This window comes from Callospermophilus lateralis, chromosome 8 (assembly GCF_048772815.1).
Source record: "Callospermophilus lateralis isolate mCalLat2 chromosome 8, mCalLat2.hap1, whole genome shotgun sequence".
NCBI lineage: Eukaryota > Metazoa > Chordata > Mammalia > Rodentia > Sciuridae > Callospermophilus > Callospermophilus lateralis.
In genome coordinates, this window is record NC_135312.1 from 49,635,817 (window position 1) to 49,653,888 (window position 18,072).

The following is an 18,072-nucleotide window of genomic DNA, read 5'->3' on the forward strand; positions in this document are numbered from 1 at the left end:
GAGTTTTATGTTTCAACTTCATATTGTAAATATAATGTATAAACTTATCAAGTCTAATTTTTATTGTAATTCTATCAGTATTATTGCTTCAGAAACAGAATTTAAAACAATGATATGCAGAACATTGGAATGACAGTAAGAACTTCCCCCAAACCACACTATAAATATAGCCAAATAAGATTTAGCTTGCTTGTCAAAATTAGCATATATTCACTTGCTGGGATCATATTTAAATTTTATTTATTTTTAAAATAATTTGTCTGCAAATATGATATCAAAAAATATTTTTATTCTGTCTTCCTTCTCCATTAGTTAGTAATTTAGGGCACTGTGATGTGTATATTTATTTTCCTTATATGTACATTCCTGTTTAGATATTACCTATTTTAATTAAAAAATTCAATTATTTAAATAAAATTATTTTTCACACATATTAATTTAATTAAAATAAAGGAGAATATAAATTGATGTTATACAATAATCTAATTGGTAAAAACCTTACAATGGACTTGAAAAAGTGTTAATTTTTATCTTAACCAAATTGCTGGCGCATATCACAAAAGATTGGTTAACCACCTCAGCCTCAATAGAATAGTTTAATAACAATATATATCTTCAAACATACTGCACACCAATATTGTATTAGCAGTAACAATGGAAAAGTATACTTTAACAACAGTGATCCAAAATACTTACAAGAGTCCAAATATTGAAGGTAGAACCTATTCACAGCATGCTTTGATTTTGTAATTAACAATGAATCAAAAGAAGCTGTTAAGCTTCTGTGGCATGTCTATTCTTAATAAACCTCATGCTGCTTAATGCTCAAAATTCTATTGTCCTCTTAATATGTTTATAGATTTTTATAGGATAAGATATAATAGTATGTTTGAAGGATAATTATTATCATAAACATTTATAAAGAATTATTACAACATTTTCTTTTTTTCTGCCCATTAAAACAATTTAGCTTTCTAAGCTCCCTGCATGTTTTCATGGAAGTAAAATATTGTCCAGCAATCATGGAATAACTTCAGTATGTACCTTCATTCTCAATATGCTGACCTATTCAACATATGCTCAGTTTTCCCAGGATTTTTGTTCTAAGTACACGTGGTCAAGGTTTTGGCATTCTTCATTAGCTTTCCACTGTACTGACTTACATATTTTTTGTAAAGAACATGTAAATTTACAGGGTAAACATTTTCAATCACACAATGGGAATACTGCTTTATTAAATCCATGCTATCATGCTACATAAATGCAAATTCTAACACCATCATACTTCTAAGAAAATTATAGATATTAGAATACAGTATTTGGCTAAAGAAGGAATACTTTAAGAGGTGAAAAAAGAAGATTATATCCATTTCTTTGTTCACTAAATTAGAGAAGAGAATACTAACTCCAAACATTGCCATGCAATGTTTAAATTGGTACATCTTTATACTGTAAGGCTGTAGGTATCCTTATTTTTGACCCAGGAATTCTATTCTCAGAAATTCAAGTTAAAAGAAAAATAGAATCCAAGTCAACACAAAGAAATAAAAACTCATAAAATTGCACATGTGTCCATTTTTAGAATTGAGTTTACAACTAGAAAACAGAACAGTTTATCAAACTATTGTACACATGAGATGTCATTGGTCACACATTAAACTTTGTGATAATTCAAAGTATATTATAACAGTTATATTTAATCATGTATTATCAAAGAAAAAGTAATCAAAACAAAACAGGCATGAACAATATGAGTTCAAATGCCTTTAACTGAGCAAGTTTATACATTCAGATTGAACAGTAATATACAAAACTAAAAATAGGCATTTTCAGTTAAAAAGATAATGGGCGTTTTATATTGTTTAGAATATGGATTAATATTGTGATATGGTATTAACTTTCAGTAGTTAAATAAACTTTCCATGGAAATGCTATCAACATACAAAATTGTGAATAGTTCATTTTCTATTTAATTTAAAAAGATTACTAATATTTTTATATTGCAAATTTTTTTGTCATTTTTAAAAACTATAGATTATTTAAATCAACTTAGTATAAAATATGTTCCATTTTCTTGTTTTCCTATTTCAGCAAAATACTGTAAGTATAAAATTTATTTTAAATGATGAATTATAAATGAAATGTAACATCAGAGCTCAATAATAAACATATTTCAAGCTTTTTTCCATGTGAAAATACAACATTTACTGTTATTCTATGTTACCCAAGGATTTAATTTTTGTTTTGAACTCAGGGGCACTCAACCACTGACCCACATCCTCAGCCCTTTTTGTAATTTGTTTAGAGACAGTGTCTCTCTGAGTTGAGTCTGGCTTTGAACTCATGATTCTCCTGCCTCAAGCCTCCCAAGCCACTGGGATTACAGGCATGCATCACCACACCTGGCTCAAGGATTTGCTTTTCACTAAGAAAACTCTATGAAAAAAAACTTATAGTATTTGTAAGATTATTTGCAATTGCCAAGATGTGAACTCCAGTTAAATGTCCCTTAATAGATGAATAGATTAAGAAAATGTAATATGTATACACAACAGAATACTATTCATATTTTAAAAAGAAGGAAGTTCTGCCATACACAACAAACAAGTTCATAGGCATGAACTTGCCTTTATGATACATTAAATGGACTATTTACAGAAACATTAATACTGCATGATTCCACTTAGCCTATAAAAACTTGTCAAATTTCACAGAAACAGTAGAATGCTGATGGCCAGGGGTTAGTGTGATGATGAGAGAAGTATCAGTTAAATATATTAATAGAAAATCCACTCCCATTATTTTGAGCAAAATGTGATTTATTTTAAGGGCTTTGCAGTTTGTAAGGCACAGTGGGGAGAACTGAAGAACCACACTATAAACTGATCTTCAAAAAAGATGACCCAAGTTTCATTGAAACTCTGTGCTACTAAGATTGTGGCTGTCTCTAAAACGACCAGAAGGCTATATAGAATTAAGAAGTTATCACCATAGCCATACGTTTCTCCTGCCATTAGCAGGAAGCCTTGTGCTAAAATGGATAAATTATTGTGCTAGTCCAGAGTTATGACTTTTCTGCCCCAATATGCAGCAGCAAAATTAACATTCCACAGTGTGCCTCTTGATGCCCTTAATGCCAGGGAATGGGCACCAAGACCTTTGATACAGTTGCTCATCAGGACCAAGGAAGGGAAAAGGGAGACAAATGCTGTCAATCACTTGCCAGAGGAAATAGTTGTAGTAGCAGATGTTAGGCCAGCTTCCACCTTGCAATATTATATTTCTGCTTTTTAAATATCCTGCAGTTACTTTGGAAAGGTAAAAGTTCAAGCATATCTATAAACTGAATCATGAGCATTCTAGCATACAGCCTCTGAAGTGCAGAAATGTACTCTAGGAGAAGGTTGGAGTGGGTGATGACATTGCATCTGTGAAGTCAGCATCTGTGAAGGAATATTGTTAAGAAAATTTGTGGTGACTCCTGTGAGATGAAATGCTCAAAGAGAATTTGTATACATATAGGTGAAAATTTTGTATTTGTACCAATCCTAGAAGGCACTTGACTGGACTTATCACTTCAGAATCATTATTCCCTATATGAATATTTCAGTAGACTAATGTTTAGTCTCTAAATATCTACTAATGTTTAGCTCCTAGTCTTGAGAGATGACAAAGTATTGGTAATTTTGTTTTCATGTGAGAATCACTTGACTAGACTTTACTAAGTGGATACCAAATAGTGGGAAGTATGTTATTTAAAAATGCTTAAGCAATGAACGTATCCTTAAAGGGTCCAACTTATTCATTTGTTATAAAAACAATTTTATCTACATAAATTCCCATCATAAATTAAGTGGGGAAGAGAAAGAGAATTATAGTACCAAAATAATATTTGACATTTTATGAGACACATGAGTTTATCTCTGGAACCATCATATAGCTGCAATACATTTCATTTAAGTAGTATTCATGGTAGAGATGCCCTTGCCTCCATGTGTGTAAACTTAAAGATAGTTATTCAGACAACTATTTTCTCTCCATTGGACAATACTTTGCTACTTGACTTTTTAAATATAATTAGCACTGAAAGTATCTTTCTACACTGACTAGAAGTTTGATTTTATTGGGCACATATTCATATTTCATTTATGATAATGGTATTATGATTGTGTATTGAGTATATGTATTGAGTACTTAAAGATATATTTTAGGATATCTATTGAAACATATAAATATTGAACTATAAAAAAAATAATATCATGGCTTAAATTTATTATATAATCCATTGAAAGAAGAAAAAAATGAATTATATAAATAACCAGAAATTTTTTTTATTTTGAGTGAAGGATACGCTGAGATTCATTGTATTTCTATGTCTACCTTTATATACATATATATGAAATTTTTATACTAAAATGTTTTCGAGAATTAAATATATAAATTGATATTGAAAGAAAAATTTATTGTGCTTACAGAATAGAACAAAAGTGAATTTAAATCATATGACAAAAATCTATGTCTATGTAATTGTACAAGTTATAACAATAAGAAAAATTTAAAAAAATAAGAAAATAAATTTAAATTCAGAAAAAATAATTATGTCATATCTTAACTAGTTAGCATTTCATTGTTTCTTGTGTGACTTTATAGAGAAGTATAATACTTCAAAAGTTATCTGAATTTAAATATTCCATAATGGATTATTAAAGTAAACAGTTTTAATATGTTATTACTTTATATTTGTAGGAAAATTATTTTACAGAACAATCAACTTCAGAGAGTATTGTAGAATTATTATCTTCATGTTGCAATTAGTGATGGGGTGTTAGAGTTCACTCAATAAATTTGAGGTTTAACTGGGATTAAGACATTTGAACTCAACTCTTTCCAGTCTTTGGCTGTTTAAAGGATCTTAGCTATTTGCAGCAAACTTACTCTGTATTTGCATTTCCTGAAATTTTTAAAATAAATTAACCTAATTCATATTCTTTGACTTTCTTATTACCTTTCTTACTATAAAATATCCATTGCTTTGCAACAAGAAACGTTGTCCTGGTTTGATGGTTATGAATTAATTCACCTTATTCTCAGCTGTCAACTTAATATGGCTTTATGATAAGCAGAATACATATTCACTATTAATCTTATTGCTATCATGGTATACTCACATGAGAAGCATAAAAACATACATGCACTTTGCAGATGTTACAATTTGAAATAAACTATTAAGTCAGAAAAGTTAAAAAAGTAAAAAAGAAAAGAATAAATACAGTAATACCCTGGTTTTAACTGTACATATTGTTATATTTAAGCCATTCATTGGTCCCATAGGAAAATAGATCAATATTCCATCTTTATTTAGAAAGGACTAGATTTGGGGTTTTGAATAACGGATTTTTGGTTACAACTTCATTGTGTCCTAATAACATTAAATTCTAAACTATTGAAGGTCTCATGTATAGGTCTCATATACTTTTAAAAGTTATTAACTGGATTTAGTGAGAATGAGCATTTAGTTATGCCTTGTCCGTCTTTGAATACTTCTTAGAAAATTAATTACATTGTTCTAGAGACAGCACCACTTATGCAAAGCAAATTTTACTTTTACATCACTAAAAAATCCATGGATGTTGAGAAGCATTACATGCTACCTAAACTAGATTTTACTTAAGATTTTTTATATAACAGTATTCTGTTTGAAACAAAATGTTTTCTTATTTCTTCCTGTAGCTTTTCCCTTCCCAGATATATATTTTTTTTAATTAGAAGAATACAATACAGCCACACATGATGGTCCACACCTGTAATCCCAGTGGCTCAGCAGGATGAGGCAAGAGGATCACAAGTTTGAGTCCAGCCTCAGAAAATTTAGATAGGCTCTGTGAAATTTAGTGAGAACATATCTCAAAACACAATAAAAAAATAAAGAGTGCTGGGGATGTAACTCAGTGGTAAAGCATCCCTGAGTTTAGTCCCGAGAACCAAAAATAAGTTTAAAAAAGACGAATACAATGCAGAGTTATTAACAATAGCCATTCTAATAAATATAGGTCCCTTGATCCTGTTCTATTACTTAACTGAAATTTTGTATCCTTTGACCAACATCCCCACCTCTACCCTAGTCCAGCCCCTAGTATCTACCATTCTGTTCTTTGCTTCTACTTTAGGTTTCTCACTCACACATAAGCAAAATCATTCAGTATTTCTGTGTATGACTTACTTAACATCTTCCAGATTCATCCATGTTATCACAAAGGACAGTATTTCCTTTTTTTTTTAACACTGAATAATATTCTTTTGTGTGCGTGTGTGTGTGTGTGTGTGTACACTATGAATATAGATACTAGTATATATTGTATATGCCTCATTATATATATTACATATTACTTATTATATATATGTATACACACACACTGCATTTTTTGCAACAATTTTAGATCTTCTTTTGAAGGTACTTCTGTCCAACCTCATATCACTTTTCTGAGTAATGCTCCCTCCAATGTTGCCACATAATGCCTTTAATTCTTAATCAGCATATTTGATAAGTTTATTGAGTTTGTCTTCATATCTGTCTTTCTTTTATCACCATAACAGTTTTTAAAAGCAATAATCCAGTCTGCTTTGATCACTGTTCTTTTCCTGGTATGCCCAATACCATTCTTTATGTATATATAGTGCTAGTAGAATAGCTGAAAGACATGGATCTGTCTATACCTCTGTTTTGGACTTCTCAACCTCCAGAATTCTAAGAAATGATTTTTTATGGTAAAAAATCACTCCAATCTATGATATTTTTTTATAATATTCTGAATTGACTAAGACACCAATTAGTAGTGCAGAGATCAAGACCACAAACTGGTACATTTACCCAAGCAATGAGGCAATTCTTGGAGCAAACACAACCCTGTCCCTTATTTAACACACTAACAACCATGAGGCTACAGCCCTGCCTGAATATATTTTAAATTTAAACATGGAGCAGTGAATTCTGATCTAGTTTTCAAATGTTTGGGTTTTAAACATGCATCATCAAATTTTACAAGTTTATAAGTATTTTGGGAGGCTCTGACAAATTATTAAGAGTTGTTTAAAATCTGGGTATACATGTTCACACATGAGAATAATCTTTGTACAGATATATAACCTTTTGAGATTTAAGTCAAAAAGTTCCTAATGATGTATAAACTTGTTATTTATTGATTGTGTTATCTAAATCCTAACCTAAGGTTTAACATCTCACAGAAGAAATGCAGGAACAAATACGAAAAATATAAAAGAAATTCACTAAAGTTAAAATTTCACAAGACTGCTAAGTTAAATGAATAATGTTCCTAGGAAAACTACATTTTTAAGGGTTTAGTGCATCCGCTTTAGATTTTTTTTCTTGATGCTTAGCTGGAGATAAAATTTTTGGATGACAATATCCCCTACTATCCTATTAACATTAAATAAAACCATATATTATGTTAGGCATTATATGGTTTACTACTTTAAAAAGGTGAATAAAAAATTGTGACTCAAAAGTTCTAACTCTGGACAACCACATCTGTACAGAATTGGAATAGATTTTCCAAGATGCTTCAATTTAAAAATTTGATTTTTTAAATTATTTATTTAGTCATTGAATTGAAATTTTGAAAAAGAATGTGAAATGAATATGGCCTTAAAGAGGGGTAAAATGAATTGTAATTCTATGTAGAAATCCAAAATAGTTTAATAAAGTATTTAAGTTTATAGTAAGCAAAAAATGAGTTGATAGGAAAAACACAGGAGTAGGATATAAATATAAGGATTGAACATTGTAAAAATACAACACTGATCCAAACTTCATGATGAGAAAATATTAAATAGCACATTTACAGTTTAAGTTGTTGATATTGTTAAGGTTCTCCATTAATGCTAATGATCTCTACAGAGGGAAAAGAGATAATTCTATCCCTGACTTCAATGTTTTAAAATCTTTTGGAGAAACATTACAATCATATTAAAATAGTCATCAATAAAATAATTGAAAACACTAGATGCTGTGATTGGAGTGGTTTCACATGTTGCCAGTAGTGCAATATAACGTGACCTTATTTAAGCCAGAGATGGCTTATTCTTTTTTTTCTATATATGGCATAGAAATTAGTGGGAAGCCTTAAAGGTCTCAACAAGTAAAACTATAAATGTTTATCATTTTTATTACATTATAAAAACCTTGAAGTCTAGCAGTTGGGACTAATTTTGTTTTCACTAATTATGTGGAAAGAAAACTAAAATGGGTGATAATTATTTTTATATTAGTCCAATATTCAGAATGTTTCAAAATAATCTTATTGATGTATTTTCCTTTGATCTTACAGAAATGACTAACTTCATGGCTTTTGCTGTTTCTCAGATTTTTTTTTCCTTGTTCTATCTTTAACTTGCAGTCACATTTGTCTGATATTCTCATGTCTGGGTTCTTCTCATCTTTCAGTCATCAGCTCAAATATCACTTTGTCAAATGAGGCCTTCTGGGTGACACTCTCTGAAGCAGAACCAATTGACCCCAGTATTCTCATTTATTATCCTTCTTAATTTTCATGTGTTTTAATCATGTTTCATGAGTTTAAGGTGACCTCGGCTGTGTGGAGGCACTTACCTTGTATCCCAGCTACTTGGGAGGTTGAGACATAAGGATCAGAATTTCAAGACAGCGTGAATTGTAGCAAAACTACATCTCAAAATCAGAAACAAAAACAGAAACAAAAAACAAACAAACAAAATACAGTGATTCTGTTAACTCATTTTTAATTTTTCTTTCTTTTGTTTTCACTAGAATGTTAGCTTGTTGATAATACAGTCCAGGTCTGTCTTACTCACATTACTCTATTCAGTTATTATAGTAGTCAGCACATATCTTCTGAAAAAAAAAAAGAATTAATAACTTATGTGGTTTCTCATTATTTTCTTTTAGAATGAGAGGACAAAACTCAAAGACATGGCAATTCAATTGATTTAAGGCCATCTGTCTTGTCCCTCAGAAATCCAGAGGAAGTTAATATGATCTAGTGATAACAATTGTCCTCAAATACATTATGTTAAAATGCCTTGCTACAAATAAAAATTTATCCTGAAGAGCTGGATAATAAAAGTCACTTAGAAAGTGACAATAAAAAGAAATATATCCAATGGAAAATCAAAATATTATAAATGTCTTATTTGAACTTTAAAGATAGTTAAATATTATAACACAGTGTTCACCTTCTGGCAACATACATTAACTGACACTGATTTATCCTTTCACAGTAAATATTTTAAAAACTACGCAAAATGTATGAGATAATTTTTTTTTTAGATATTAAACATCAGAAAGTGCAGGCTATGACTCTAAAAGGAAAGGAGACACACAGAGGATCTTTAATTCTACTTAATTCATTCAAGTAGAGCAATAGGATCAGGAGCCCATGCAGAGCATTTGTTAAAGTGAGGAGGAAAAGGATGGAGTTTATAAGTAGCAGCAATTGAGATTCATGTGAAAATATTCTAGAAAATAAAAATTTTTCTTGCATAATATACTGAGAATATTTTTAGAGATGTTCCCCACAATTTTTGGGCTCCAGGGCTATATATTCAGGGCAATACCCCATCTTTTAGGCCTAGCAGAAAAAGCCTACTGCAGCAGATGCTGATACCTAGCATATGTTGGCTAGTGAGGATCTTGTTATCACTTGGTTCAGCTTATTATGTTCCAGTTTGTTCTTTTTTATTCTATAAATTATAAATTTATATTGATTGTTGTAATTAGAAATTGAAATAGGGGTGGGGTTGTGGCTCAGTTGCAGAGCACTCGCCTTGTACATGTGAGGCACTGGGTTCGATCCTCAGCACCACATAAAAATAATTAAAGATTAAAAAATGTATTTTTTAAAATAGAGAAAGCCTAGCTTTTTCCAATTATTAAAAAAGAAATTGAAATAGTTTACTTTTCTATATGATAAAAGTTATGAATGCATTGCATGCATTTCTGGCATGAAGGCAAATGCATCAAATGAACTAAACTAGTAATCAAACTCCTAAGATGAATACAGAAGTTATCAGAAAAGACTAAGCCTTTTGAATTTCATCCCTCAGGTACCTTCAAAAGCTGCAAGCTCACATTGACCACTTATTTGATACTTTCTGTATGTCAACTTAGGTATGTTACATTGAAACAGTCTCATAGCACAAAGATGGAGTTTTTAAAAATTCCTCTATTCCCAGTAAAACCTGTGACCTGTACAATAATATTCTTCCTTTGCTATTTAGGAACATGCTATATATTTCTAAAAATTTGCTATGGCCCCTGAAAGCTGATTTGCTGCAAGCAACAGAGGACATTTTGGAGGATAGAAAATAAAGAGCTAGAAGACATTTATGTATTTATTTGATTGAAACTTTTTCTTTATGAGATGAGGAAACTAGATACAGAACTAAATGACAGAAATATACTTTATAATCATTGTAGAACTTAGACAAGAGACCAGGTTCTTCATTTAGATTCTTCATCTAGATTTTTCATCTAGATTCTTGCTCTAAATATTCCCAAGGAGGAGATTGTTTAAAAATAGTAGACACTGGGGCTGGAGATGTGGCTCAAGCAATAGCGCGCTTGCCTGGCATGCATGCGGCCTGGGTTCGATCCTCAGCACCACATACAAACAAAGATGTTGTGTCCACTGAGAACTGAAAATTGTTTTATATACTTTTCTTATATATTACAACTTTAATAAACTTATTATTTCTACTTCCTTTCCTATTTCTTTCTCAGTGTATTTATGATAATAACTGGCATACTCATAATAAGATGATTACATATAGAGCTCATTCCTTGTATATTATACAACACTGCTGTTTCGGACAGTATTGGAAATAATTTTAATTTCTTAAAGGAAATTATTAACAGGCTTTCTAGGTACAGTGAGACCATAGGTATTGTCATTCTTCAGAATTAAACAGTAGACAAGTATTCTAATAGAAACCTGAACAAGTAAAATCTAAATGAAAAAGAAAAAAATTGAGTTTTTTAAATTGTGAAATGCCTCATGAAAAATCAAACACTTCTCAACTCCCTATTCCCAAAATCATTTGAGACCTGTGTAGCAATATTCTTTCCTTGTTCTCTTAGAAACACATTTCATGATTTCTCAAGTTTTTGGTTTGGTTCACTTAAGGCTGAAATGCTGCAAGTTGGAGAGGTCGTGTTTTCTCTCTACATAACAGATTTTTGTGGATAGCAGCCTGCATGCAATTTACAAGGTTTACTCCATTGCTTACTTTGCTATTGCATTATTCCAGTGCTGTGCTTCTCCTTCTGGGTTTTAATAACAGAGAACTGGCTAGTGATTTGTCACATTGTGGATCAATATCCTAATTTCAAATTCAAAAACTAAAAGACATTTGTTCTTATTTTTATTACAAAACATTTATTATAAAAGTGTCATCTGCTTGATTCTTTGCTCAGTTGGTTATGAAAAGTCAAGGTAGATCTATTGTCCAATACGAAAATTCACCTTACCCATGATTCCAGAATGCTAAATCATCCATGTTTGGCTAAAGAGACTAAACAATTACAAATAGAGATTTAGTACCTTCTTGCTTATCAAGTAGCAAAGAAGACATCATGTCACTGACACAGAGAGAGAGGTATTTATGCCATTTTATAATCAGAGCAGGGATAACTTCAAATTTCCCCAAGTAACATTTGAATTGCATCACTTTGCGAAGTAAACTATTCCAAGCAATAAGACAATATGTAGATATGTGGAAGGTAACTGCTGTGCTTGTGCCCATAGAGAAGGCATATTTTTCTCCTGAGGTTTTTGCAAATAAAAAAAAATTTCCCTTTGCCAGCAAGTAACAGCTTCAATCAATTTCTCTTTTAGCTTATGTAAGAGATACTGATTAAAATAAGGATGATTCACAGATGGAACATGAAGCGTGCTGCTCCCCCTGGATATTAAAGGACAAACAAACAAGGTCTCTTCAGACTTCAATTTTCTGTCAGAACGATCAGAGAACGGTAACTGAATGGCATCCATTAGGGAGAATTCAAGGCCAACCACTGCAATAGGTTTTGGTAACTGCCTGAGAGTGTCTCATGGGAACAATAAGACTTTGACAAACAAGGCTCTCTTCCTGTCATGTCAGGCATCTGAATGGTAGCCTTTCTTTAGGACTGACATTTGGGTGATTAACTATATTTTGCACTTTTGTACTTGTTCTTTTTTGTCATGTTCTCATCTTAGTCAAAAAGAAGTACCACCTTGCCTCTTTGATGCGCTGCACAGTAATTCTAACACCTGTTTCAGGCTTTGCTCTTGTCTATACCTGACTCTAGCTGATGTAGTGTACTAAAAAGATTTATCCAAATTCTTGAACTTTAGTGCTGATTATTTGTGAAGTCTTCATCATTCTGTTTATTTAAACTGCTTAAATCTGTCTGTGGTTTCTTCTGTCATTTTGATTGAATTATTTTAGTCCATATTCATATGTGTCCTTAATTTTGCCAAGACCCTCTTATCTGGTCTCTTTTTGTCTCAAGCTGAATTGATTTTGAATGTCTCAATTTGGATTGTGTAACCCCAAAAGCTGAAAATCCTTAAAGACTTTGCATTGCTTTTGAGGTTTGAATCATTAAATGATGCAAATATTCTTCATTTTTTTTGCCTGTTCATGTATCTTCAACTTTATCTGTCATTAATATTTCTGTTCTACTTCTTAGGTCATTTACCAACTTGTAATTACACAAATAAAACAGCCTCTCTCATCAACCTTCATTTGTGTATAACAATCTCTTCCACTTGAAATTTCTTTTTGCTTGGAAAAAATCTTCTCTATTTCAATTTTTATCTTTACCACTAGGCCACATTCTCAGCCCTTTTTTGTATTTTATTTACAGATAGGCTCTCTCTGGGTTGCTAAGTGCCTTGTTGTGGAGGCTGGATTTGAACTCTTGATTCTCCTGCGTCAGCCTCCCTAGTCACTAAGATTACTGGGCCTGGCTTATCTTTGCTTTTTTACTTTATGGATACTGTTAATTATTTCTTTAAGACTAGATGGGTGGCTCTAATGTGGTGGTTACCCTCAGAAACACTTATCAAGTTTTATTGTAATTACTTGCTTTCATGCCACATCTTTTATGTAACCAATTTCTTTAGAACAGGAACTGCTCTTCTTAGCAGTTAAATACGTAATTTCTTGAACAGTTAGTAAATACATAAAAATAGTTATTGGATAACTCAATAAAATTAATATACTTTTATTTAATAGGTGCTAAAATTATATTTTCTTTTTTGTGTGCTGCATTTTATTTTGTTTTATTTTTATATGTTTTAATTAGTTACACATGACAGTACAATGATCTTGACATATCATACATTTGAATCAGATGGGGTATAATTTCTCATTTTTCTGAGTGTACAGGTTGTAGAATCATATTGGTCACACAGTCATATATATATATATATTATATACATATATATATATATATATATAATATATATATATATACAGTAATAATAATGTCTATTTTATTCTGCAATTATATTTTCTAGTGGTTATTTTTTTCCTGGCATTTGGCATTTCAAAGTGTACAAGAGATATGAGGAACCATGAGAAGACTGAGAAAATTGGAAAAATATTATTGAATGGAGTACTTAGAATCAGTTTGTGTAATTTTGAAGGAACATACTGCAATGTAGAAAACTGTTATGGTTTGGATGTGAGGTGTTCCCCAAAAGCTCCCGTGTGAGACAATGCAAGAAGATTTAGAGATGAAATGATTGGGTTAGGAGAGTCTTAACCAAATCACTGAATTCCTGAAAGGGATTAATTGAGTGGTAACTATAGTCTGGTAGGTTGTGGCTGGAGGAGGTGGGTTGTTGGCAGTGTGCCTTTGGGGTGTATATTTGGCGAGCTGAACTTAGTCTGTCTCTGCCTCCTGATGTGACATCTTGAACTTCTTCCCTCCTCCACACTCTTCCACCGTGATGTGATGTTCTGCCTCACATCAAGCCCTGAGGAATGAATCCGGCCGTTTATGGACTATAATCTCTGACACTGTTAGTCCCAAATACTTTTCCATTTCTAAGATTGTTCTTGTCAAGTCTTTTAGTCACAGCAGTGAAGAAGCTGACTAAAAGAAAAATGTATTTAATTATGCAGAAAATTTTAGCTTCTTGCAGACACAGAGAAAGGTAAAAATAGGTAAAAGTAAATGTACATGCTGATCTATTTGACTTATTTCTGAAAGAATTCACAAACTACTAATAAGATTTTAAATTATTTTATAATGCAACTCTCAATGAAGATAAAAAATTGATCTACAGAGTCGGGTACAGTAGTACATGGCCAGATACTTGAGAGACTGAGGCAGGAGGAACACAAGTTTGAAGTCAACTTTAGCACTTAGTGAGACCCTGTTTCAAAATTTAAAAAAAGAAAAAAGAAAAACCAAAGCTAGGAATTTCCCTCAAAGATAGAGCACTCCTGGGTTGAATCCCAATACTGAAAAAAGAATTGACTTCACAGAAAATGTGTCTGGGACATGTCAACAATCAAGTGTTTTGAGTAATTTAGAAAGTTTTCCTTAATTCTGTCTTTTAATATCTCCAAATTATAATAAACTAAGAAATTGGGGGGAAAAAATGAAGATCGTGTCACACATACTTTCAGGAACTCTTCATGAAGGCGGTCTTGGAATCCTTTTGTAAAGTGTACATTAGAACTCAACTATTTAGCTCTCTTAGGAATAATTGCAGGGGTCACTGCTGAAATCTCTTCTTATACACACAGACTGATTACTGGCTTTCCTTTTGAGTGAAAAAGAAATGTGATAATATAAGGAAATTTTTCCTATAACTTATCTGTCCCAGTAAATATTAAAAATCTGTAAAATCATGGTGTTATGGTTTGGATGTAAGGTATCCCCCAAAATCTCATGTGTGAGACAATGCAGGATATTTGGAGAAAAAATGATTGGATTAGGAGACCCTTAACCTAATCAGTGAATTGATAACCTTATGGGACTAACCAAGTGGTAACTAGAGATAGATGGGATGTGGCTGGAGGAAGTAGTTCATTGGTGGTGAGGCTATGAGGTATATATTTCTTATCTGGAGAATGGAGTCTTTCTCGCTCTGCTTTTTGATCATCATGTGAGCTACTTCCCTATGCCACACTCTTCTGGTATGATGTCCTGTCTCACCTTGAGTCTCCCAGGAATGGAGGCAGCTAATTATGGACTGAGACTTCTTAAACCGTGATCTCCAAAATAAACCTTCCCTCCTCTAAGATTGTTCTGGTCAGATCATTTAGTCTTGGGAGTGAAAAAGCTGACTAAAACATATGGAAATAAGACTGGTCTTGAATTGAAAGACTTGATTTTTATTATAAGATTTTCTGTTTAGTTATTACACTTTAAATAAAGTCAAAGAAAATTAAATGAAGATTGTGGAGATTAACATTTGAACACTGAATTACAAAATAGAGTAAATGAGCAGATAAGCCACAGAATAGAAAATGCAAAAGGGTAACTTAATTTTGAGTTAATCAGGTTTAAAAGCCATCCTTCTGTGCTGCAGTTTGAATCTAGGCTGTCCCCTAAGATCCATGTGTTAAATGTTTGGGGCCCAGGGTGGAAATTTTGGAAGTGGTGAACCCTTTAAAAAGTGGAATGTGGGCTGGGCATGTGGCTCAGGCGGTAGCGGGCTCGCCTGGCATGCATGCGGCCCAGGTTCAATTCTCAGTACCACATACAAACAAAGATGTTGTTTCTGCCGAAAACTAAAAAATAAATATTAAAATTCTCTCTCTCTCTCTCTCCCTCTCTCTCAAAAAAATAAAAAATAAATAAATAAATAAAGTGGAGTATGTTGGGGATTTTCAGTCATTTGGGGCATGTGCTCAAAGGAAATTGTGGAACCCTAGTCTCTTTCTCTCTCTTTTAGTTGCATCAATAAGGGAAATAGTTTTGCTCTCCATATGTAACTAACATGATGTGCTTCCCCATCAAGAGAGGCCTAAAAGCAACATGTCTATCCAAAAATGGACCAGAACTTCTGAAAATTTGATAAAATTTTGTTTTCTTCATAAGTTAATTACATTAGATATTTTTTTATAGTAATGGAAAGCTGACTAAAATTCCCTATTATAATTTCAAACAGAGAGTAGAGAGCAATTGGAAGGGAAAATTATTCCCAAATAATTGAAGAAATTTTCTCCAATTATCACAAGCCACAGAAGTTGGCAAGGAGTAGAAATTAAATATATATCCCTTAACTCTGAACAATGATTTCTGCCACCATGGATTTTATTTTATTTATTCTCTTTTTAGAACAGATAATTGAACTCAGGAGTGCTGAGCCACTGGGCTACATCTGAAGCCATTTTTTGTAAATTTTATTTTTTGAGACAGGGTGTCACAGATTTTCTTAGGATCTTGGTAAGATGTTGAGACTGACTTTGAACTTGCGATCCTCCTGCCTCAACCTCCCAAGTCACTGGAATTACAGGAGTGTATCACTAACCTGGCCAATATCACATATTTTAAAAGGAAAAAAGAGAAAACAAAAATAAACAACAAAATATCATCTGCCATACTGGAATTCATATCAAAGATAGAAAACTAAAATATAAAAATAATAGTCCTGTAATGTTAGATAATTATAACAACTAGGAGGAAAATATGGCATAGACATGAGAATGATGAGAAAAATAGGCACTGAGGAAGGTGATGGTAGAAGAGGAAGGGTTAGAGTTAAACAAGAGTAGAGCTCTAGGATGGGAGTAGTGATGAGGTGGTATGCTGGAGCTGAATCATCCAAGGGAGTATGGTAGGAAATGGGCCTAAGTAGTAGCCTGGAAAAGTGTTTGAAAGGTCTTATGGGCTAAGCACACTACTCCAGATGGTGTGAAAGGCACAGGAGGGTTTCATATAGGAGAGCATATTGGATAAAAGATGTGCATCCAGGAGTCAACAATGTAGGCTGACAGTTGAACAAGTTAAGTAAAAGTAAGTAAATGACATAGACGCACTGGGATGACTATGAGGACAAAGAAAATAAAAAGAAACAAATCAAGTATTTTCAGGGATGAAAAATGTAATAAATATATAAGCTTTATGTTACTAGTATAAAAATAATTTTCAAGAAAAATTTAGATGAATAAGAGTTAATTTTAGGCCCATGATTTCAGAGGTCTCAGTTTATGGTCAGCCAACTTCATTGCTCTGGGCCTGAGGTGAGGCGGAACATCATGGCAGAGAACATGGTGGAAGAAAGCTTCTCAATTTATGGCATCCAGGAAACACAGAGAGAACACAAGGAACTAGGGAAAAGATATATAATCCTCAAGGGCTAAAAAGATATATAATCCCTCCAGTGACCAACTTCTTCCAGAAATGCTCTACCTGCCTACAGTTATCACCCAGTACTTTCTATTCAAATTTTAATCTATCAAATGTTTAGGTCATAGTCTGACCATTTTATCTCTGAATATTTCTGCATTATCTATTATGAACTTTATTTGGAAACACACACACACAAATCGTAACAGTAAGAAAACAACAAAAAAAAGTAAAAGTTAGGTTGACATCAAATCTTTATTAGTGATAGTAGAGCTAAAAGACAGCAATTATCTATTGATGTTAAACTACATTTAGATTGTTAGAATAAACAAACACAGCTTTCTCATTATATAATTTTTTGCGTATAATTTTTGGTTTGAGCATTATATTATTTTATTATACCTATGCTAATGAATGGGACTGATTTATAACTTTAACTTCTCATAATGTTCTCACTTTGTAATGTCAACATAATTCTAGCATCATATAATAAATTGGGAACTATTCATTTTTTTTTGCAAAAATCTAATAAAAGTGAAATAATTTCCTTAAGTGTTAGAATTTAATGTTGGTTATTTTTCCAATTCTTGAAATTATTTATAATTAAATTATATCTTTTAATATTTTGATAACTTTGTTATGTCTAAACCATAAAATTTTTGATATGATTCATTATATGACTTTCTTTCTCTCTCTCTCTCTCTCTAATACTAGAGGTTGAA